The 25,206-nt window shown below is 38.8% G+C and overlaps 1 long non-coding RNA gene across 2 annotated transcripts in view; it reads left to right on the forward strand.

Annotated features, from left to right (window-relative positions):
• Positions 1-25,206, forward strand: part of LOC112961941 — a 115,396-nt gene that overhangs the window by 41,049 nt on the left and 49,141 nt on the right. For both annotated transcript variants that reach the window (XR_003252167.1, XR_003252168.1), the window contains exons 6-7: positions 23,018-23,049; positions 23,955-24,066. This is a non-coding gene — a long non-coding RNA (uncharacterized LOC112961941). The remainder of the gene's footprint in view (positions 1-23,017; positions 23,050-23,954; positions 24,067-25,206) is intronic.

Consider the following 25,206-nt stretch of genomic DNA (forward strand, 5'->3'; position numbering starts at 1 on the left):
TGCATATAAGGATAATTATTTAAATATATTGTCGCATTCCGTGACAACTATTATTATACTGAAAAGTAACAAGCAAAGCAGTAGTTATGGTTATTTTTCCTTCGGTGCTTGTGTTGGATGGGTTTGCTATGATTCTTTGATTGAGCTCCTGTGCTGCAGGCAGCCCGGGCGAGCGCAGCCCGGCGGGAGCGGAGGCAGCCCCATGGGAGCGGAGGCAGCCCCGCATCTGCAGCGGGGGGAGGCTGCCGCGGCCCCCGGGCCCTTGGAGCAACGCCACCATGCTTGCTGGGAGGCCCACGGCCGCGGCCTCCCCCGCGGGACGGGCAGGCAGGGAGGACGGTGCGCTGCCAGGGTGCAGCCACTCTTGTTGCGTAGGGGTCACGAGGGAACTGGATTTGGTGGGTTTCCAGATTCTTTCCTAACTGTTCCCCACGCTGTGAACATTGCCTTTACATTGCCAGAAGGGAAGGGGCTGGGAAGTTAGCTGACTTTCTCTATGTCCTAAATTGCCATCCAGGCCCAAAGAGCTGCAGATTTCACTTGCTCGCGCTTTGCTGGGCTGCAGGGCATCCCGCAGCATCCAGTTCCTCCCTTGGGCGTCTTGGGAGGCTATTTCAGGGCTCTGTTGCTTTGATTTCATGTCTTTCTATTCTGCCTCTCAGCCTCCTCAAGGTATAAATTAGATCAATCTTCATTAAAAACCTCATATATACATGTAGTTCCAGCTCAGGGCCCTGATGAGCGAGGCACAGTCCTTCCCTGGGTGAAAAAAGTGCAGTATAGATGCAATGTACTCTTTTCTCAGGGGAAATGGGAATGCAGGGTGTGAAGATAATCTATAAATAGATAAATACACATCGTGGAGTTGGAGTTTCCTTCATGTATTCCTGTGTCTTTTATTTCTTCCGTAACTTCAGTTGTGTGTGTAAAGTATTTTATAAAATAAATGTGTTTCATGTTGGTTTATCTGAGAAAATGGAGGGAAGAAAAGACAAGACATAAATCTAACAGAAGTGCTGTAGATATCTTCTCAGCTTGCAGATATCCTCTTCAGCGCTGTTTCCATGGAAATTATTTATAGTGCCTAGAGGGAGTGAAGTGCAGGTCACAGATCCGCAGAGCTACAGTAGGCTTGCAGCCCAGCCAGGCAGAAACAGGCAGCAACAAATGGGAACGACTTTGAATGGAGCTGTTCTGCTTTCAGAGGAAAACGTAATCTCTTATAAAAATGTGCCTTTGAAAGAAAAATATTAATCTGTGTGGCAGTTTGGGACAAAATTGGAACCAAGAGCTGTCAGTTTTCATAATGAGAACAGCTTCTAGCTCTCTTCCCCCCTGCCCTTTCTTACTGCTTGAAGTCATTAAGGATCTCATCACCTTTTATTAGAGCAGAATTATAAGTACCATTTTGGATAATTATTGTATATTCCAGTTTGGCTAATTATTTTAGCTCATGAATGTCTACCCAGGATATGCTGAAATGGAGCACATGAAACAAATATGGCATACGCCATAGATACTGCCAATCATGAAGGAGCATATCCTGCATTTTATAATCTGTAAAAATATTCTATACATATTTTAGATATTATATGTAAAATATATTTGTGTATATGTATTTTATATATGTATTTTATATATATATATGTGCATATTTTTCATCTCCAAAAGTTACAAAAATACAATATACAACAATTTCTGTGAGAGCCTTCCATGGAAATGAATGTATAAAGACTTTGTAAAGAAGGATGAACAGATATATGGACTATACTTTGAATTAGAGTATCAGTCTTTCATTTGTCACAAATTATTTGGCAGTATTCGTACAATATTAAGGAGTTTCTTACCCTTTCCTGCCAAGAAAAAAATGTTGGGGGCATTTGATTCATACTGTGTGTAACCTAGCTTGCACTGAAGACACTGATATAGACCCCCACTCATTGCACTGGAACAGGATTGTGACTGCGGTATTGAGAGCCTGTATTGATTTGCAGTGAGAATCATGTAAAATGGGTTGTATCTAGGTGTGGCATGTTTATTATTAGTTCTCAAATACATGGCAAAAAAAAGAAATTTAATTAGGGAAATTGTAAGACCAAAGCAGGGGTCCTTCCGAGAGCAATTTGTGCTACTTCAGCCATTTATAGCTAGCTTTCTGTAGGCAAGGTCCATATGACTGTATCTTTTGGCTGTGATTGCCACAGCAAGAATCTGTATTTGTCTATAATGAAAAAGCTTTAAGTTTTTTAAACAAATTTCTTTGGGTTTCAAAGAGTTCAAAGGAGGTTTCAAAGACAGTTGGGTTATTCTCATCATTAATTCTGTTTTTAAGAAATACTCATTTGTTTCTTAATTTCTTTTTCCCTAGTTTGTTACAGAATAGTGAAAACCTACTCTGTGAAAGAGTATCGGGAGGTAATGCTGTGGAGTTACCTATAGCCTATGCAGGCTCTCTGTGAACCAGGTACTGGGGAGATAAATACAGTATAAGAGTGCGTGATCAGGCACTGTATTCTCCATTCTCTTGAAGAAAGGCAGGGGGACAGTAAGTCACTTCAGAATAACTTCATCTGTATTCTAGGAAAAGAGTAAATGCAGGAAGAAGACAGTGAAATGAAATGGCCTAATAATTATTTTTTTAGAATATTAAATATTTACATAAAGACTGTTTATTTCTGATTTGGTTTGCTCTCATTGATCTTTGTCTTCTTGTAGATATTATTGTACAGTGCATTTCCAATAGCTACTTCAAAATGTAAATGAAGAGTGAATATAAGTAACCACCTTGAAGTGTTTAACCTACAACTCTACACATATAAACTCAGTTTAAATTGTTCTAGCTACAAGCCCTGACTTTTGGTCTTTCTTACAACCATTTTGATGTTTAGTGTCTGAAAAATTCTGCCTACTGTAAAGCGATATATTTTTCTGTAACTTCTTAGCCAAAGAACTGTGAACATTTGGAAATACTGAAGAGGTGTATGGATTCTGCTCTCATTCTCACAGTGATGCATCTCTTGATTTATAGCTTTGGCACTAAAACCAGAATTAGACAGACAGACTTGGACAATGTAATAGAGAATATGCTTATTAAGACTGCAGACAGCATCACATTGGGAAAGGCTTCAAGGATGTTGGAAGACAGAGTTAGAATTCGGGATGATCTTGGCAAATTGGGAATTATCTGAAAACAAAAAAAGGAGGCAATTCAGTAAGAACAAATGCTACGCTTAGGCAAGACTGATCATCTTTACAGGTACAGGATATAGAACAAATGGTGGGCAGAAACATAGATGTGTAATGTGTTTTACAGGTCTTAGGAACAGACTTGGCTCTTTGTACTCCCAGACAAAGAAATCTATGCATGCCCTTTTTTGGGGGTGGTGTTGCATGAACGGGTGTAGTGTAAGGGATCTTAGCTGCTTCTCTGAATGTCCAACAGCAGAGGGTTCCAGGTGTCCAGAAAACTAGATAGTGAACTTGAAAATCTGGGAAAAGCCATGACTCTCATAGTCTTCATTTAGGAGGGGTATGTGTGGGAGCCCTTAATGCACAGGATTTGGAGTTAAAATAAATGCTTGGCACTGGGTGATGGATGCTAGGCAGATCTGTTAGTGTGGGAAGCCTGTATTGTAACATGGTCCTGAGCAGCAGCAGCTTCTTGGAAGAGGGCTTGGTCTACAGGCAGAGTGAAAACTGTACGTGGGCTTTCATGCAACTCCAAGCTTCCTGACCATAATTGGTTTTCCTGCTGAATGGGTCTGTCACTATCAAACGACTCATGGGATGTTCCAGGGCAGTGCTGATGATCAGAAAGCATTATTAGCTAATTCTAGCACCTGTACTCCTTGATTTGGCACCTCGATCTCTTTTAAAGCTTTATACTACTAGGAGCAACAACAATCAATATCAGAGAGGTGCTGCATGGGGCCTTGAATGTTTTTATTTTGTCAGCATTAAATAAGTAATTTTTTTTGTTGCACAGACTGGGATAATATGAAGGCTTTGGAAAATCAAAATTTTTTTCAGTGGCTCTGTGAACCCTTCTTTATCCTCACCGGTAACAACCTGTTTGTTCAGGAATGGATTTCTTGCAGGAGTAAAACTTGGGATGACAGCATGCCATGTGCGCTGGTTATATCAAGCAAGTGAATGATGTGATGTCCTAAGTGCATTGACAGGATTAATTATTGCAGCTGAAGCTTCTTTTGTTTTGGGTCTTATTTTTTTTGATAAGTTTAATCTTTTCCATTATAAAATTGTGTGGAAATGAAGACAAATTTTTCTCTCTCACTGATCCCTGTCTTGTTCTTCACTTGACTGACATAGTATAATATGAACTCATCTAGTTTGTGTCCTTCCTAATCACCGCCCTCCAGGGGACAAGTATTGCATTTATGTCTTTTGATCTTTAAAGAATCTGTTAATCCACAAAACCAGCTCCATGCCAGTGTTGTGGCAAGGTGTCTCTATTTTCTACTTTCCAACATCTGTTTTTTTCCTTAGCAAGAGATTCTTCCAATTAGCACTGTGTATCCAACAGTTCAATTAGAAAGGCCTCTTTACCACTCGGGTGTAAAAATCCTAGAGATTTCTGCTGGCTGGAGGTTAAATATTAACCACAACCTAGGAATTCAACACTCACCTCATTAATCCATTTGAAACCATCTGTCATAAAAGGATGCAATATGCAACATCACTTTTTTTTTCCTTTGGCATCTGCTAACTCATTTTTAATCTTTGAGAAATGATGTGCTGTTAAATTCAGTAATTTTGTGGCTATGCTTTTGTCAGTTTGGATATCTTGGCTGTTATTTATGATGATTGCTTCCATTAAAAAAGCCTCCATTTGAAGTCTTTTCTATGTGGCAGTAAACAACTCTTCCCTTGGTGTCATCTTTTCTTCTTGGGACAGACTGTTCTAAACAGCAGCATGCATAAAGCTGTTCTCCCTAGGAGATGTTCTTGGAAAAAAGAACAAAACAAAACTGGCCCACATGCTCCCTTCTTGTGCAAAATATGTCCAAATTTCCATATTTTGTCAGGCTGCAATGGTATAGAGAGGGTATGAAATGGAATGAAATACCTTAGAACTGCTGGGATCTGGCCATGCATGCCATGCGCCATTCCTGCAGGCATGGAGTGAAGGTGCAGGGCAACGAAAGTTGTGAGCCTTTCGCAATAGACATGTGGTGAATGGAGGTCTGTGTATTTAACTATTTTCTATAGTATTAAAGAGGATAAATCCATATCCCTTTCCAGAACCTCATACTATTCTAGACTGGATGCCAGGCCTAATCCTAGTAAGAAATTCAGAAGATAATTATTTCATCTGTTCACATTTATGTTGTCATTATGAAGACCTATACTAGGTAGCTCTTAAAGACTTGCAGTCTTACACTGATAGGAATAATGGCTGTTGAAAAAACAAACAAAACACCAGAGACACTGTTATGGCTGCCTGGACAGGGTGCATTTAAGTATTTTAATATTCCTTCTCCATATTCATTTGCCTTCTTAGATCTGTACTGATTCCTTTGCACAGCTACTAAAAAGAAATCTTACTCTTCACAACCAGCAAGAAGAGCTACTTCACTTTTCCTGAAGTGTTCATTCGTTACTTTTTCTCATTATGTTTTGAAGGTATTTCATGGTAAGAGAAGGCTCGCTTCAAAGAGATTCTTAAAAATATATTCTAAGCAGAACATTAATCAGCAGTATTGTTTTTGCTGCAGGTCTTTATACAAGTGTGTCCAGCACAGTAGAAAACCCTTGTTTCCTTTTGCAGATAGAAAGAAAAAGATACTGTTTTTGGCAATATTTTGCCCTCAAATTCCCATTCTTATGGTTGCAGTGGGAGTTTTGCTAATTACTTGTTTATTTTTTTGATCTACAAGAATCCTGAATATGAGAGGTCAGAACCCAGAATACTTATCCCAAGGGAAGCTCTGCAATATGCTTTCAAAAGAATGAAGCAATATTTTAACCCTATTGAATAGCTCTGTTTTGATGGTATCCATATTCTTTCATTTCAATAGTACAGCATCTACACTTGTGTTCCTTTATAAACGATAACGTAGCAAAGCTAGATAGTTTCAACTTCGTTGTCACAACAATGTTTTGGCATAGTACAGCTTGTTGTTTATCTTGTAAATTGCTAGGAAGTGGTTTTTAATTAATGCTTGTTTAGCAAACTGGCGTTTTAGTTTGGTAGCCAGTGTCTGCTCTATGTAGAGGCTGAAAGAAGTCAGCTGCTAGAAATTACTGGTTAACTTTATGATTACATGAGAAGAGACAGAAAAGTCTTCCCTGATGAAAACCTTGCAATGAACTGCATTTTCCTGAGGTGCTAACTGATACTCAACAGTGGGGAGGAGGGAAATCAGATGGGCAGAGTGATGAGTGTAAGTTCCCACAAAGACCTATACCCACTCCTGAAAATTTTACCAGCCTGAGCTGCTACTTCAGCTTTTGTTTTCTGTTGCACCAGTTCAGCTTAATTTCTTCCGTTCTTTTGTTTCACTTTATTTCACCCTAACAAAAAAATGTACGGTAAATGGTTTCTTTTCAACTGGTGAGTAGATGTGTGCTTATCAGCCAAGTAGAAGAGTACTGCCCGTTAGTGAGAATAATACTTCCAGGCACAATTTTACACAACACTCTCTCTTTTTTTTAGTTTAGGCAACCAGACAGAGTAAATCTTCTGAAATGCAATTTGCTGAACATACTTTATAAATGAATTCAACACAATTGTCCCATATTTGGTAAGAGCTCTGAGACAGATGTCCCTGATGAAATATTCAGGAGAGAGTTGGTAGTTCTGTGCTGTTTCCTACCAGCCATTACCGGGAGGTAGCTCTGCAGAAACATAAAATATACAATACCTGAGATTTTCTTACAGCACTTCAGCTTCCTTTCTGTTTCTCTAGAGCCTGTTTCACAGCAGCTCATGCAGAACCATTATGAGCAAACATCTAGTCCTGTGTTTGCCCAGCCAATCTTTACAGGCATGAATGAGAAGAAATGATATTTCTTCTACAGTTTACTGCACTTGTGAGGGGTACTTCTTTTTATAGTCATTATTTTATCATCTTTTCTCTCCCTAGGATTTTAAAGTGTCAGTGCAGTAGTTTGTGCATAGGAGCAAGATGATATAAACTGCACATTGAAGAATTCTAAGCAAATAAATATTAGGCGGTCTTTGGCAGGAGGACCTGTCTAAGAGGAACAGTGCTTAGTATAAGCTGAAGGGACCGTAGGTAATGTAGGTACATGGATGTGCTAGTTGCCTTTTGTCCTGTGGGAACTTAAAGCTGTACTTTTTATTACAAATCTGTGATAAATATGCAGCTCTTTCACAGGAATGAACTCGGTCAGTTGCTAAACAGGTATGTTTGCAGTGGAAATCAGAGTCAATGTTCTTAGATTCTGGTCATTAAGGCTGACACTGAAGGGGTGGGAGAAAAATGTGTAGATAAATCATGTAACTGCCTTCAGCTCAGATCTGCAATACTAATTATATATGGAAGTGCACAGAGCAGAATGGTTAATATGTCTCATTATGACTCAAGCCTCACTTGGACTTGTGGTAAGGACTTGCATGAATGGTCTGTGAATGAGTATCTGGACATTTGGGCTGGGGAGACAAACATGACCAGATCTGATGCTAATGATACCATTTCCTTGTGTGTTGTTGGCTATACAAGGTAGTGTGTCTTGTACCAGTCTAATGACCCAGCTAAGCTCAGGAGGACTTTGAGCCTTTAGAATTAGTTATAGAAAAGAAAACTTCAGGATGCTTTTACTATACCTGCAAAGAAATGACCTTGTAATAATAGCATCTTATTGCCAAGCATAGGATCATAGAATAATTCAGGTTGGAAGGGACCTTAGGAGGTCTGTAGTCCAACATCCAGCTCAAAGCAGGGTCAGCTGTGAGTTCAGACCAGGTTGCTCAGGGCTTTGTTCAGTCTTGAAAACCTCCAAGGGTGGAGATGGCACAACCTCTTTGGTCAGTTTGTCCCCCTGCCTGACTGCTTCATGGTGGGAAAGTTTCTCCTTGCATCTAGTCTGAGCCTCTCTTGCTTCAACTTTTGCCTGTTGTCTTTTGTCCTCCTGCCACGCGCTGCTGTGAAGAGCCTAGCTCCATCTCCTTGATAGCCTCCTTGCAGGTGCTGGCAGGCTGCTGCAAGGTCTCCCAGCTGAACGAGCCCCCTGCCCTCAGCCTCTCCTCATATGGCTCCAGTTCTCAACCATCTTGGTGGCCCTCTGCTGAACCGGCTCCAATTTGTTGGTGTCTCTCCTGTATTGGGGGGCTCAAAATGGACACGATATTCCAGATGCAGTCTAGTGAGAGCTGCATAGAGGGGGATAATCCTTTCCCTCCATCTCCTGGCTATGCTCCTGTTAAGCCCAGGACACTATTGGCCTTTTTTGCAGTCGGGGCACACTGCTGGCTCGTGCTCACACCCCTGGGGGTGTTTCAGCAGAGCTGCTCCCCAGCTGCTCAGGCCCCAGCTTGCACTGTTGCAAGGGCCATGACTCACTGGAAGATATAACAGAACTGGAAGATATGTTCAAAGCAATATACTTGGCACTGTTGATTTATTTTACCGTATTTCTATGTTCCTCTTGAATGTTGCCTAACAGCATGTGAAACAGCATTTAAATCAAACAAGATGTAGAAAACTTATATTCAACATCCCTGAGTATTTTTGCTTTTTATGTCTCAAGTTTAAATAAGTTCAGATTTTATGGAAGGAGTAAGTATACAGTGCTTTTGCTTTCTTCCAAAACTGACTTTTAAAACTCATGCCAAAAAAAGAAAAAGTTTTGATTTTTCTTACTGGATTTGTAATTCCATTCACACTAACATTCAGTTTGGTTGTGAAGTGTGCATGAGAGAGTGTTGGTTGAACTCCTCTCATAACACAGATATTGATGTGCTACATGATCAGTAAAGTCTTAATGCTTCCCTTACACATTAGGTGCACCTGAATGTAGCTGATTTTTTTTTCCTAATTAGGATCTCAAATATTGCAAAGTAATGACAGATGTTTAATCTTTTATATTCAGATTTTAACTCTCTAGATCAGATTGAGCCTCAGTGAAAAACATACAATGAAATAGGAAATAACGTTTACTCCAGGCCTGACATTCTTCCATCTTATCTTTAATGATAAAGAACAGTATTGAAATCAGAATGGGACAAATTAATTCCTGTTGCACATCAGTGGTTGACTTCCTAAATCTATTGTTAATGAACTGCAACTGTTTCCATGTCTCCACATCCAGTGCTGATGTATTTTCAAATTTATTTAATAATAGTAATCAATATCTGTCAGAAGCCAGTTCTAATAAAACCTGTAAGACAAGATGAAAGACAGAGAGAGATAACTCCTGAAGTCCTTGTTCAGCTAACGTCAATGGGACCTTGTCTAAGTGAAGAATGGATTTGGCTCAAAGGTCAAACACAGAGTATCTCATTTTTCTTGAGTATATTTGTATTTACAAGTAGGCTGTAAGATATAAACACAATGAAATCGCATGGAAGCCTTAGAAAACGGAGTGCTTTGTACGTGGCACAGGAATATTATATTTTTATGTGAGCAGCAGGAATACTCTCTTGTAGTTCCATTCAAGTCACTGGCTTTAAAGAAACAGTTTTATGGTTATCTGCTGCGCTGGATGTAGACACAGCTGTTGCTATGCTATACCAGTGCTGTTTGTAATTTTGGCAAAGGATAGAAAAATTGGTTCTGAGGATTGTAGCAAATTAATATTAATGTACTGGAGTGGGTGATCGCTTCACTAGGCAGCACTTGCTGGACTCTGCCCTGTTTGAGATGCATTGGTATGAAATGAGTGGCTGAGCAGCTGAGCATGTGTTTTCAGTTAAATATTCCTACATTTATACTTCAGATAACCGATTCTAGAGTTTGTTTTTCTGACTCCCTATTCTGGGTACTTGCCCCTTTGATTTTTAACTCTTGTGTTCTCATAAATTCCTGTGATTCCTAATAAATGCAGCAGTGAGATTGTACATTGCATGGTACTATCAAGGATCAAGCCTGGATACCCAGAGTTTGTGTGTGCCTGTGTTTACTCATGAATGCTTATGTGCATGCAGTAAACACCATAATCTTTGAAAATCACCTCACAGTAACTGAATGTTGAATTTTTTGTGCCAACTAAATAGTAATTATAGGAACACATGTAACAATATCAAGTATACATCAGTTACTCCTTTTTTTCCCTTTTTTTTGCAAGTAGCAAGCTGGTTTTTCAACACCACGTTTTTACTTCTTCGTGTTACTCTAACATTTCAGTAAGTTACCAGAAGTTAGAGACCAAATGACTACCATACACAGGTCAGTGAAGCGTGCTCAGTTTGAACACACTTCTCTTGCAGCTTTCCTTTATTGTCCTCAAAGCACTCTTGGCTTTGCTTCCTGTGGTTCTTAGTTAAAGCTGCTGATGTTCTTTAACATCTCTTTGGCAGACTGTTAGGTTAAGCAGTGGCATAATATATCAGTCTTTATGTTTTAAAATCCAGTAGCTAAATTTAGTTACAAATGTAGCTGCCACAGAAGCTAGTGGAATTAAACCAGAGCTCTGATTTGACTCTCACATCTTAGCTTTGAAAATAATTTGGTCATTTGAATTCAATATAAATAAAGATTTACTTGTTCTAATTCACAGCTTAGCACTGTTCAGCCCTTGGCCTGGAGAGCTCTGAGCTACAGGGCAAGTAATTTATGTGAGAATTACAGTAGAGATGGACATGGATACTCTATGCAGAGAATGTTTTAGTTTTAATGTATTTTTACCTTCCTGCCAAAAGAAGGAAAATTTGTCACTCAAAATCCCTCCTAAGTGGCAGATGAAGATCCCTGTGACATCTGTATGGTAATGACCAGCACTACCTGACAGGGTATGTGGTCACCCAGGAGTTTCTAATCTTTGGCTCTTTCTGACCTTTGCAGTGGCCTCCTAAATGATATTCTACCTGCTCTGTTTATTTATTGACTCTCCTCTTCTAGTTTTAGTGTTCTTCCTCTTACAGGTCATATTTACAGTTCTGTGTTCTTGGGTTCCTTAAGCAATAGATTGTGGGACTAACTGGAAATGACCTCTCATATGAACTAGGTACTTTCTTCCCTACATTTATCAAGAGAGTTTCTCTTGCTACTGCTGTCACTAATGGTTCCACATTCATTTTCTAATGAGTTAACATATTTTATCCTAAGAGAGGTTTTAAAGTTCATCACTATCAGCTGAGTTCTTTTCACTTGTTCCAAAAAGGTAGCTAGAATTAAAAAAAAGGAGAGAGAAATTAACACAATTACATGAACTCAATGTATAGTAGTACATCAACTGCACATAACACATTAGTTGTTTTCGAATGTCGACATGTATAAGCCACACTCCGTATTTTAATGTTGATTTGAGTCTCAGACTTTAAGCCTACTCTGCAGTGGGATCTGGCTGATTTGCTGACAGCTTTGCCCCAAAGGAAGAAAGTGATGCATGTACTTGTATAAGTCCTGAGTACCCAAAGTTTGTGTGCCCATGTTTAATCATGAATGCTTAAGTGCATGCAGTAAACACTCTACTCTTTGAAAAATTGTAATTTCAGTGAGAAAAAAAAAAGCATCATATAAAAAAGATGAACAAATTGTTACCAGGCAGAATCTGTGGATCGCATTTTCAAGAGCAGGGCAGGGGTGTGAACAGGCTCTTCTCAATGTCACCATCTACTAATTTTGATGTTTGAATAGGTCATCATGCACAAGTAGCATGTGCCAACATATCTGTGGTTATTTGCCTTGTACACATAAGTTCAGCCATTGTATATACATCTTAAAACACTAGAGCAGTGCACACTGGGAAGACTTGTAACAGACAGCCCCCCACCCTTGTAATCATGTCAGCTGAAGTGAGCACTGGGGGCAGAGGATGGTCTCATTTCTTAGAGTTTAGGCTTAGTCCTGGGTGCTGATCTTTTAGATGATTTTGAATGGAGGTTTTCCTTCCAACGTTCAGCTGGCTGCAATTATATTGCTGTCATCTTTCATTTTAATCTGTGCTTGATTTTTTTTTTTAATCTTACTAAATATGAAAGAAGAAGTAAGGAAAAACATCTGCTGTAGAAAATATTCTGAATTGCAATTTAGAGAGCTTATGAATACAGTAGGTTTACCACTTGTACAAAACTGTGTGGGTGGCACACTGTCAAGTGCAGACAGCATGGTGGGAGATCCCAGTATGGAAATCTTTTTTTTAATGGTAGTGAAAAGATGAAGAAAGTACCTGGAGGGAAAACGCTAGATTTGGAGGGTGAGAATGGCACATTGGATACCAATTAAATTATAATATGGACTCAGACAGATATGACATGATTAAAAACCCATGTACTTCATCCACCAAGTCTTTAAAGAGTTCATTACCTTCATGCAGGAAAACTCCAGCTGAGAACTTTGAACTGATTTATTTGAGTAAGTACTAAGTCAAAATTAACTTTAGGATTTCAGGGAATTGGCCTTGTATTTCTAAAAACTAAACTTCTCATGCTATCCTGTAAACCAGGAAAGATTTGAAAACTCATCTGTGCTTTTTCACTAGTAAAATTGTTTTCTGATTCTGTAGTTGTTGTCTTCTCAGCTGTTTCTTAAAGGCCTCTGCCTGGCTTTAATATCACCATGTCTACCAGCAGGGTCTCTAGCTAACTTTCAGAAAATATTAACAGAAAGTGTTTGAGAAATGGATGACCGGGCTGTACAAAATAAATATTGTGGGCTCTCTCAGAATGTAAAAGATTGTGCTTGTTACCAGAACGCTCTCCTGATTTCCAATATAAATGACAGCTAATATGTGTGTTCCAAAGAGCTGCCTGCCAAATACATTGGATTTGGAAAAGAAATTTTCCTGCCAATTGCTGTATGCTTAGCCTGCCTGTCATTATCCCCATCGGCTTTTTTTCAATGATTGTGCATTTTATACAAGTGCAAAAGAGAAGCAATTTAGGCAGCTTTTTGTGCATAAGATATTCTACAGGCAACTCACCTGCTGGAAATGAAACAATTCTGTATTTGTGCTAATTTTCCCCCCTGCATGTAACATTTATTCCACAAAAGGCATGATTGTGGAGACAGAGTTTTTATTCATTGATGCATTTTTTTGAACAGAAGAAAAACATGATTTTATATACTGCTGTAACCAAGCAGAGCAATTTTTAATAAAAGCAATTTCTTTACAACAGGGCATGAAATTGTTTTGCCATTTGATAAGTGTTTAGTATTCAAATGCTTTTATTAGGAGAATGAAATTAGGACTCTTGAAAATATTAATGAACTTAAAATCAGGAAAAAAAATCAGTCAGGGCAGCTGAAACATTTTGTTTAAATGATTTTAGACTATTTAATTTTATCTTTGATCCTAATTTTTTATTGTAACTTTAACTGTTAGATATAAAAGGAATTTTGAACCAAACATAGGGTTTTCTGTGTGCGTTTTGAAAACGGCAGCATGAACTATTTGAATATCTATGAAGATATTTCCATTTCTCTTAAACAAGAGATTTGTTAAAGTGTCTCTTTTCCACAAAATGTTTCATCTCTGACAATTCCATGTTTTTGATTGAAAATATTTAGTCCAATAATTCTCATCTGCCTCCAAAACTGTTAAGTTTACCCTCATACTCATTTCTGATTTAACCAATACTAGATTTTTTTTTTTGGTATTATTACAAAGAATTTGGTATGACTTAAATGACTGCAGTAAAGCCAGCAGACCTTCTGTTTTGTTGCTCTTTGGAGCAGTATAGTCGCCAAAATATTATAATGAAAATTTGACATTACTCAGAGAGACGCTTCTGTGAAAGCTTTTATACTGGCACTGTACTGAATTATCTTGGACAAGCTATGCCTTTATCCTGAATATAAAAATGCTAGTGCTTGATATCTACAGAGTAAGATGACTTGGGCAGCATGGTCGAGGCAAGACCTTTGTTAGCGGCTCAGAATCACCCTCTGTATAAACTTGTATTTTTACATTGACTGCAGAGGGAGTTTGGGGTGATTTGGCAGAGGTAGAAGCACAAAAGAGAGGGAATCGATATCCCTGTAAGGGTCACCAGGCGCCACTTTCTTTGGGCATCCACTGTAGCTGCTGTTCTGGGGGAGCTACTGCTGTGTCCTATGTGAGACATGGGCATGGGAGTGCTGGAGGCCTTTGGCATGTACCGTGAGGCAGTGCAGTTTCTGGTGATGCTCTCTGCAGCTTAGCCATGACTCCGCTTTCTTCTAGGTAACTGCTGGGACTGCTACTAATCAATGTTGCTGAGTTTTCAGATCCTTGCCAGTGTAAACACAAGGGCCAGAATTATAGTTGCGTTCTTTTTATGTATTGTTCAGCTGCATATTGTGGCTCGCACTCCACCTTCATGTGGAAGACCAGCTGTGAACTAGCTCCAAGGTTTCTGTTGTTCTGCTACAGCAGATATTTCTGCTAGTTCGATTCATAAAGTCAATCGGCTGTCATTGTTTGTTCCTCACTTGTTCTTAAATTATTGTGCTTCCAAGCAAAAGTGAAGCCCCGGCCCCTTGCTTAAGCATTTACTTAAGCATTTTATAAGGGATTGGTTAGGTGAAATAGGATAAGAAAGCTTCATACATACCAGATGTGGTACGGTTCAGAAGTTATTTATGCTTCTGGGGCTCAAGCCTGACGTAACCTGGGCTTGGTTTGTGTGTCAATACTGTGTTCCAGCCCATGTGGTTCTGGCTCTCTTCTATTCCCATTTCTTACGGCTCCCTTAGACACTTCGTCACGCTATTGCCGTGCTAGTCCTGGCAAGAGGATGACCTCTTCAAGGAGTGTTTTAGTGTCTCTGTGGAAGAAAAGAACTTCTTGTTGTAGGTCAGCACGTTGTCAGCTCCATGACCTATAGTTTAAATAGATTCTCTTCAAAATATCCTGAATCAGTGTGTCTCCAAACAGACTGATATCAAATTTTCTGCTAAAAAATGATATTTAATGAAAGTTTTGCTGTTTCACACCAGCAACTTGGCTAATGTTTTGTAGGTGTGACAAATCCTGATCTTCAAATGGATTAAATTTGTCTTGTGGACACTGTGGATCAGAATTTGTTCCTCTTGGCTTAGAATTAAAGTATTAAAGAGAGGATTTTATGTAAATCCTTACTTAAGGGTGTTAAAGATTAAAGTGAGTTCTGATTAGCCTAAATCCTTTAGTCCCTGCTCCCTGGCCCTCACAGCTGCCCATAGGTACCATCTTTTAAGAAACAGGTCAGAGAGGTTTTATTAGTTCAGCAGATCTTGTTGGGACAGCCCACTGTGACTGTTGGGACAGCCCACAAGACCTTAGGCTATATGGTTCTCTGAGCACTCTCATAACCATTGTGCATTTGCCAAGTGCCTGGGAAAGTCCTGTAATGACTAAATCTTATACAATGCTTACTTCCAGTCTTTCCTTCTTTCTTTGTCTGATCCATCCCAGTTTGGATAGTGCCTTCCAGTCTTTTAAGTTGAAGCTCATGGTTTTTGAAGTCAATGCGAATTCAGTTATCTAAATAAACAACCTAAATGTCACCCATGGCTTTCATTAAGTTCACTAGAAGGTGTAAGCATGCAGTGCTTCTGAAAATGAAATTGTACTTCATTGGTATTAATAGTGAAAAATGTAATTGCCTTTAGTTGAACCATGCATCCAGTCTGGAGATTTAAATGTGTTGTAGTACAGCCCGGACACCAGCTGTTTGTATGCCATTTGTACTTTGAAATTGTTGCCCTCATAGCCCAGTATCAAGAGCCCATGTCTGAAAATGTATATTTTTCTCAATTGGAAAACAAACCTACTAATTAAATATCTAAAAGTGGGCTTCCACATTAGTATTCTTCAGATTTTAGAGGTTTGGTACAAAGTTTTATCAGTATTAACATGATATTCATGATGTCCAAATGATAAAGAATATGATTTTCAAACCAGGTACCACACAGTCAGATGCAGCATAGTCATGATGATCTTAGGGCAAGGTACTTCACTAAAATTGAAAAGTCTGTTGTTACAGTGCCATTTATGGATGGTTTAAAATGAGCATTTAATCCTAACTAAAGTTTATTTTTAATATCAGCTAGAATGGATTAATGTTTTTCTTCTTTCTATTCTGATCAGAGTCAGTCTCCATATTATACAAACTGTTTCTTTTGGTAAGAAAAAAATGTAAGTGTTCCAGGACTTGCAACTAGCCTAAATCACGTTCCTGATGCTTGATTTTTTGATCTTTCTCATGTATCTAAAGTTCCCTCTCTACTGGTATCACTTTTCATTTATATTACTTATATCTTTTTCGTCTATTTTTCAGTGAAGCTGCAGTCAAAGGCAGCAGTGGTAATTGATGTCCTTGGTAGATTGTTGACTCTGTTAAGCAGTGTTTCTGTTGGGAATTGAGATAAAAACTGTATCAGTTGTAAGGTGTCCAAGTACTCTTCTCTTTTACCTCTGCTTGCAAAAATGGGCTTATATTTTTCTATTAATGCTGTTTCTTAAAAAAAATTCTTAATGGAATTGTTGTCAGCATTAGTACTGCAACAGTATGCAAAACTGTGAGACTCCCATTCATGGAGAGAGTTTTAGAGTAGCTCTAGTCACTGTCTTAAGGGAGTATTATACATTCCAAAATGCAATTAAACATTAGGATCAGGTACTGAAGTATGTGACAACTTAGACTGAAGGCAACGCTCCTCCTTATGTACAGCGTTTTCCTTCAGTTATCAGGGTGACCCTGTGCCCTTTCACCAGTGCGAGGGGCTTATCATTGCCTCTTGTAGAGGAAGAATCAAGGTCAAAACCACTATACCTCACTACTCATATTGAACAATTTGGTTATTAAATTACCTTTCACTTTCCACTGTGGCTTTGAAGGAAATAATGAAAGCTATTAAAACATCCCAACCTAATATAACATTACTTTAGCTCTGTTCACTGCTGTGGTTACAAAGATGAGAAGAGAAAACTCATTTGAAGCTCACAGAAGCAGAAGGGAAAATGTCTTTTCATTGCTCTTCTGGCTTTTCATATGAATTCAAGAACAGGTGCGTGCTGTAAGAATTCTGTTTTAACTAGCTTTTAACTTAAAAAATTATGTTTCTTTCTGCATAAGAAATTTTAACAACACCAAAGATTTCTTAAAAATAATAATTTTAGGCTGTGTCATGATGGATGGATGCATGAATATCTGATTGTCACATTGCGTTTGACAGGCACCTACTCTTAGAGAGCTGTCAGGCTTGTGCTTTTACTGTTATTGTTTCCAAGAAAGGCTGCTGTTGTCGTGAAAGTTCTTACAGCAGAAGGCAGAGGAGAAAGCATTTAAGATCTCTGCTTGAGCAAAGCTGAAGGTTCAAATGACATTTGTTCCAAAAAAATCACAGACTCTCCAGTGCGCTAAGTAACTAATATGGATAAAGTACTGGACAGTATTTTTTTATTTAAATTTTTGGAGGGAAATACTGCAGTGTTGAAATCCTTGATGCTCCCATATCCATTCTGTCTGATTCTCTATTACATTTTTTAGTCGTTTGTGAAAATATTATTCAGAATCTGTGGTATTTCCTCTTGATACCTGCTGTGTGACAGAGAGAGAGGTTGCACCAAGCGTAGGGAAAAGGAGAATCGGTAATCTTGTTCAGACTGCACGATACCTGTGCCTCCTTTCCTCATTCTGACAATGCTGGGAATGGTGTTAGTACGGGATTATTTAAACATAAAGTAATCTTTCTGCAGAAGTTTATATTTGGACTGTTATTCTGTGAATCACCACCCAGCTGAGTGTCGGATACCACGGCTATACCTCAGGCAATACAGTCTTCTGTCCCCTGCGTAGCTGCTCGCTTTTAGGTGACGTGCTGTGTTTTAACGCCCCGTGTGCGTAACCCTCACGCCCTCTCCCTGGGGCTAGCGCGCAGCACCACCGCAGTCTCGAGCGGACTCACCTCACCGCTGCACTGCCGGTTTCAAGGCATAATCAGCGGGGAGATGTATCCAAAAGAAGTGGACTTGCGGCAGACTGGCAAAATACTTTTCAGTTCCTGATTTTTCAGCCATTCTTCTTTAATGTGAAGCTATTAAGACTTTTATCACTGATGGAAGAAAATTGTATCTATGGATTGTTTTCTGCTTTTTGCTTGACTACCTCTGTATATTCTTTTACAGCAAGCTGTTTGTGTCTGTATGTGGGCCCGCAGCCTGTCCTTCATGGATGGGGTCTGTGGAGGTTCATTATGGTATCTGTGTAACCCTCTGGAAGTGCTTACAAAACTTTACAAGTTAAATGTCGTATCTGAATGAGCCATCTGGTCAGCTAAAGAAATAACTCACCTCGGTGAATATGTTTTAATTAGAACCACTGAATAAACATATTAACTATGTGTTATTCTAAAAGTAAAGGAAAACTACATGAAACCACCCTAAGAAAACCAGAATAATGTTTTAATTTAAAAAAAAAAAAAGCCACCCACACAAATAATATATTTTAAATTTGGTGTCTTTGGCTTTTCTGTAATGTAAAGGAAAAAGTAAAGGAAAGTATATATTTGACCATCATGAGTTAGGATTTGTTTCTTTTTGCAAAAGATGGAATTGTTTAGAATAGATTTGTCTGAAGTTTTGAATAATTTTAGTGTGAAATTCACTGCTAACAAGCAAGAAGAGATGTAGTATGCTGCAGAGAAAGAGGCAGCATTCTGCACTCTCAGATTATGGTGTGGAAATATTCTGCTAGAAAGTGGGAACTTTAAATCATGACTGCCTCCCTGTTTGAATGACAACCCGTCCAAGAGCTGTACTTCTGGAAATGATGGTACTCAGTCCTGTGAACAACATTGCCAGGGGAAGCAAGGGGTTGGATGAAGCTGACAGCTATAGGGATGCAGTAGATGGAGAGAGAGAAGGAGTTAAAAAAAAAAAAAAAAAAAAAAAAAAAAAAAAACCTTCCCAGCAAGTCTAAGAAAATGTTGGCTTTGTTTGTCTTGTTTTTCTGCTATGTAGAAATAGGAGTGACAAAACCATAGTGAAAGCAAGTGTGATTTCAATCCATTTGTTATGAAAACATGTGAAAGCGTTTTCATCGCTTGCTAGTTACAGCTAGAAACTATTTTAATCATAACTAAGACCACTTAAGAGAGGTAAACATTAAGTTACTACAAAAATTAATCCCATGACAGCTGTGATTTTAAGATACAAACCTATGAAGTAGGTATCAAACTTTTTTGTGAAATTCTGGCAATGTTTCATTAATTACCTTCTGAAACATCTCCTAAAAATGAAAAGAAAGAGTGCATAAATAGTCTTGGTATTGGGCACTTTACCCCACATTAAATTAATACTCTGCACTGGCAGTAGCTAATGATGATTACATCAGCTAGACCAAGGTAGAAGCTTACTAGACTTCTGCAATAACATTAAATCTGCATGTCTTTGCATGCTCTTCTTGTGACTTTCTTTTTTTTTTTTTTTTTTTTTTTTTGTACAAAGTTTCCTACAGGGTTGCTGCAAATCTTTTTTGGAAAATTTTTCTTTGTTTCTTTTAACAGTTTTGGTATTGACCTGAGCAAGACTGGAGGATTTTCTCAGCACTCCCTATCTTGTACTCATTAAAAAAAAAATCTGTTTTTTTGCTGCTGCTTTTAGATCTATTTCATTTGGGATATTACAAAGTTTTGAGTTGAATCCATAGGTCATCCTATATTGTGGGTGAGATAAGGCGTGTTATGGGTATATCCTCTATCCTTGACATGCTACATTCAAATGCATTTCCCACAGTCACAAGCTGTGATTATCTTCCCTTACTCCAGTGTAATTTTATTGGCACGTTGGACATGAGGAATGCAGTTATAAGTTACTGTATTTCATAAGGATGTTTATCACTGGTAACGCATGCCATAAACGTGTGATTAACTGGGATAGCTTCTGTCTGAGTCTTTCAGACACATGCATGTTTTCCTAATAGAACTGGATTTCTGGGAGTTCTGTCTCATCTTACAGGGACATACTAGACATGTTTTAGGAGAACTAACTTTCACTTAGTTTCTTTATTTTTTATAAGAGTTCTACATTTTAGCTATCATAGAGATGCAGAGTGTATATTAACTTTTAATCTAGCTTGTATTTTGACAAAGCTCCGTCTTTTAAATAGGTAACTGGTTGAAGTACTTTTCTTGTAAACCCTTACTTTGTCAGGCACACAACTGCTTTAATATAGTGTTGCTACTCTAAATGAGACAGCATGAACACCTTTTTAATGATTTGTGTTTTCCAAGTTGCCTTTTAGAGCCGTTCTGCAGGAGGATCTATAAACAAGGTCTCATTTTGAACTAGAAAATGGAAGTTGACATTAGTATTTTGGTGCAATCCTAAATCTGTCTGCAAGAGCAAACAGGAGTGATAATACATTTTTAACCATTAAGAGCAGTGCAGAAATATCATGTCAGCTTTGATCATTTTTATTCCTAATGTCTGTCTTTTTGGTGCTTTGCAATTGCTCTTTGAAGTGAAAGGTACCACCAGAGTAGCATGGTCTATCAGAGGTATCACACAGCGTCTGTGTGAGCGTGTTCATTTGTAACTGAGGTGGATGAAAAGAGGGAAAACAAAAATTAAGGCTTTGTGTCAGCCTTGTCTGTGGAGACAGGGATGAGATATTAAGGACTGGTTTACAGGCATACCTCGTTTTATTGCACTTCACAGATATCGCATTTTTTACAAATTGAAGATTTGTGGCAACCCTGCTTCGAGCAAGTCTATCAGCACCATTTTTCCAACAGCATGTGCTCACTTCATGTTTCTGTGTCACATTTTGGTAATTCTCGCAATATTTCAAACTTTTTCATTGTTGTTATATCTGTTAGGGTGATCAGCGATCTTTGATGTTACTGTTGTAATTGTTTTGGGACACCATGACCCATGCCCATATAAGATGGTGAACTTAATTGATAAATGTGTGTTGTGACTGCTACACCGACTGGCCGTTCCCCTGTCTCTCTCCCTCTCCTTGGGCCTCCCTATTCCCTGAGACACAACAATATTGAAATTAGGGCAATTAATAACCCTACAATGGCCTCTAAGTGTTCAAGTGAAAGGAATAGTCACACATCTCTCACTTTAAATCAAAAGCTAGAAATGATGAAGCTTGGTGAGGAAGGCATGTTGAAAGCCAAGAGAGGCTGAAAGCTTGGCCTCTTGCACCGAACAGGTAGCCAAGTTGTGAATGCAAAGGAAAAGGTCTTGAAGGAAATTCAAAGTGCTCCTCCAATGAACACATGAATGATAAGAAAGCAAAACAGCCTTCCTGCTGATATGGAGAAAGTTTTAGTGGTCTGGACAGAAGATCAAACCAGCCACAATGTTCCCTTAAGTCAAAGCCTAACCCATAGCAAGGCCCTAACTCAATTCTGTGAAGTTTGAAGCTAGCAGAAGTTGGTTCATGAGGTTTAAGGAAAGAAGCCGTCTCCAGAACATAAAAGTGCAAGGTGAAGCAGCAAGTGCTGCTGAGAAGCTGCAGCAAGTTATCCAGAAGATCTAGCTAAGAGAATTGATGAAGGTGGCTACACTAAACAACAGATTTTCAGTGCAGACGAAACAGCCTTATCTTGGAAGAAGATGCCATCTAGGACTTCATAGCTAGAGAGGAGAAGTCAATGCCTGGCTTCAAAGCTTCAAAGGACAGGCTGACTCTCTTGTTGGGGGCTAATGCAGCTGGTGACTTTCAGTTGAAGCCAATGCTCATTTATCATTCTGAAAATCCCAGGACCCTTAAGAATTATGCCAAATCCACTCTGCCTGTGCTCTATAAATGGAACAACCAAGCCTGGATGACAGCACATCTGTTTTCAACATGATTTACTGAATATTTTAAGCCCACTGTTGAGATCTACTGCTCAGAAAAAGATTCCTTTCAAAATATTACTGTGTGTTGACAGTGTACCTGGTCACGCAAGAGCTCTGATGGAGATGTACAACAAGATTCATGTTGTTTTCATGTCTGCTAACACAATATCCATTCTGCAGCCCATGGATCAAGGAGGAATTTCGATTTTCAAGTGTTATTGTTTAAGAAATACATTTCGTAAGGCTATAGCTGCCATAAATTCCTCTGATGGATCTGGGCAAAGTAAATTGAAAACCTTCTGGAAAGGATTCACCATTCTAGATGCTATTAAGAACATTTGTGATTCATGGGAAGAGGACAAAATATCAACATTAACAGGAGTTTGGAAGAAGTTGATTCCAACCCTCAGGGATGACTTTGAGGGCTTCAAGACTTCAGTGGAGGAAGTAACTACAGATGTGGCGGAAACAGCAAGAGAACTAGAACTAGAAGTGGAGCCTGAAGATGTGACTGAATTGCTGCAATCTCATGATAAAGCTTTCATGGATGAGGAGTTGCTTCTTATAGATGAGCAAAGAAAGTGGTTTCTTGAGATGGAATCTACTCCTGGTGAAGATGCTGTGAACATTGTTGAAATGACAACAAAGGATTTAGAATATGACATGAACTTAGTTGATAAAGCAGCAGCAGGGTTTGAGGGGATTGACTCCAATTTTGAAAGAAGTTCAACAGCATCGCATGCTACAGAGGAATCCTTCGTGAAAGGAAAAGTCAATTGAGGCAGTAAACTTCATTGCTGTCTTATTTTAAGAAATTGCCACAGCCGCCCCAACCTTCAGCAACCACCACCCTGATCAGTCAGCAGCCATCAACATCGAGGCAAGACCCTTCATCAGCAAAAAGATTACGACTTGCTGAAGGCTCAGATGATGGTTAGCATTTTTTAGCAATCAAGTATTTTTTAATTAAGGTATGTACATTGTTTTTTTCAGACATAATGCTATTGCACACTTAATAGACTACAGTATAGTGTAAACATAACTTTTATATGCACTGGGAAACCAAAATATTTGTGTGACTCACTTTATTGCGATGTTCGCTTTATTGCAGTGGCCTGGAACTGAACCCACAATATCTCTGAGGTACGCTTGTATATGAAACCTTAATGTGTTTAATGGCATAGTGGCAGCTGCAGTTTTCTTAGCGAAACAGTTAAGCTTAACAAAATAGCAAGAACATAAGAGCAGCAGTGTTGCAAGTTTTGAAGAAGAAAGTTTTTATCATCTTCCTTTCCATGACCAAACTGATAGTAAATTGCATAGACACTGTTAGGAAATTGCATGGTAGATGTTCTTGCAAGGCCTCAAACCTGGCCCTGGTCTCAAACGTCACAGTCACGAGCGTGCCTGCATTATAAACAATCCAGTTTGAACCAGGCCCTATGTATTGCCCCAGAGACACTGTTTGGGAACCCTCTGAACCATGGACAGTTCAGCAACTGAGGGGTTTTTTGCATTACTGTATCAATATTTCTGCTTGGTCTTCCATCTCTTGGGAGATTTTTCTCCCTCAAGCCATTTTAGCACTAATTCTTGTGGCACTTCTGACTTTTACTTTGAACCTCCCTTCAGCCTGATTACAAGATCCACAAGCACAAAGGATTATTAGTCTCAAAGAACATTATAAATGATGCAAAACCAGGATCTAGTGCATCAGGGAGATATGCTGTGTATATCAAGCCATAGTTAACAGTAAAGATTGAATCCCAATTTTACTGAAATACAGAATTGAAGAATACTGAGGGCTGGTGGTGAGTAAAAGGGAGAGGTGGGTCCTGCTGGATTTATAGGAGTGTTGATTCTTGTACATCTCTTGTAATAGCCAGCTGGTTGGTTCTTACTGTGGTGTGCATTATGTCAGGCACATGTAAAATGTACATGTATGGTATAAAATTGTAGGAGGATACATTTTAATTGCTGCTTTTGTATTGTAGAGTTCTTTGTAACTCAGCAATACTTGTTGGTGATATAATTATTTCTGCCACCAGGTGGATGCGCCGCCGTCTGTTCTGCCCTCAGCCTGGCTGCTGCTGCTGTGCTGCCCAGAAAGAGAGATTTTTCAGTGAGCAGCCGATGCCTTCCCTCTTGGAGACTATCCAGGTTGTTTCATAAGTCAGTTCTTTTGCTCAGTCCATTTTGTGAACATGCTGTAGATATTTCCCTTCATCAAGCTAGGCTGTCAAGGAGGGCAAAGCTGCTCTGTTGCAGACTGTACATTTGCTTTGATCTCAAGCAGAAATCTGGTTTTGTCAGGTTCAGTAAGCTTTCTTTTTCCACTACGCTGCACTGCAGTATTTCCAAAAAAAAAAAAAAAAAAAAAAAAAAAAAGCAGGGAATAAAAGCTGGCGTCATGGGATTTTTTTCTCTTCCTTTCTGATAAGCCAGTAGCCTTTTCCAGAAGGAGAGGAATCTCGACAATTTCTGTGCTTGAATACATTAACGTATTCAGCATCTGGACTTGCATTTAGGGTAGGAAAAATCTGAATGCAGTCTGAAAATCACTTAGACTGTGTTCAGATTTGAACAGTTTTAACACTTTCTTTTGCTCTTTGGGATGCTTAATTAAGTGACAAAATGCAAGATGTCATGCAGTAATGCTGCTTAGTGCACATCTTGGCCATATAGGGAAGTGGAATATTGGTTAGCTGCATTTCAGCTGTTTATTGACATGTGTAATGACACAGCTTTTGCAGCACTCTACTCCAGTCTCTTATATAGCCCCTGAATAGTATTGGCTAAAGCTCTGAATTTCCATTTCATGAAGGATGTGTTTTGCTTTCATTTCAGTTTAGAACAAAACAACTTTTTAAAACTTCCCCCCCCAAATGGAAATTCACAATATTATGGTTTTAGCATTTGATTTCATGATTTTGGAAAAGTATTTCAAATTATACCCTGCAACTGCTTTTAGTATATCCTGAAATAATGAAGATAAGAATTACAATATGAAATGAAAAACAGATAAAATCAAATTAAAATACAATTTATAATGTCTATATTTTTAACTCATTACATTCCTAAGTACCAAATAAGCTGTTAATGGAATCACCCAAATCAGAATTTGGCTGTTTTGAATCCTGATGCCCTCCTAAGGGAACTTTTAAAGGCAAATATAGCTTTCTTCATTGCTGTGCTGTGCTCTATAGCATGATAGGAGACCACGTACTTAATTATAATGCTGTTTGAGCAGTTCAGAATAACCCTTAAGATTAATTTCATCAGGTTTATATCCTAAAAATA

Source organism: Apteryx rowi, unplaced genomic scaffold, assembly GCF_003343035.1.
Source record: "Apteryx rowi isolate R43461 unplaced genomic scaffold, aptRow1 scaffold_14, whole genome shotgun sequence".
In the NCBI taxonomy this organism is placed as follows: domain Eukaryota; kingdom Metazoa; phylum Chordata; class Aves; order Apterygiformes; family Apterygidae; genus Apteryx; species Apteryx rowi.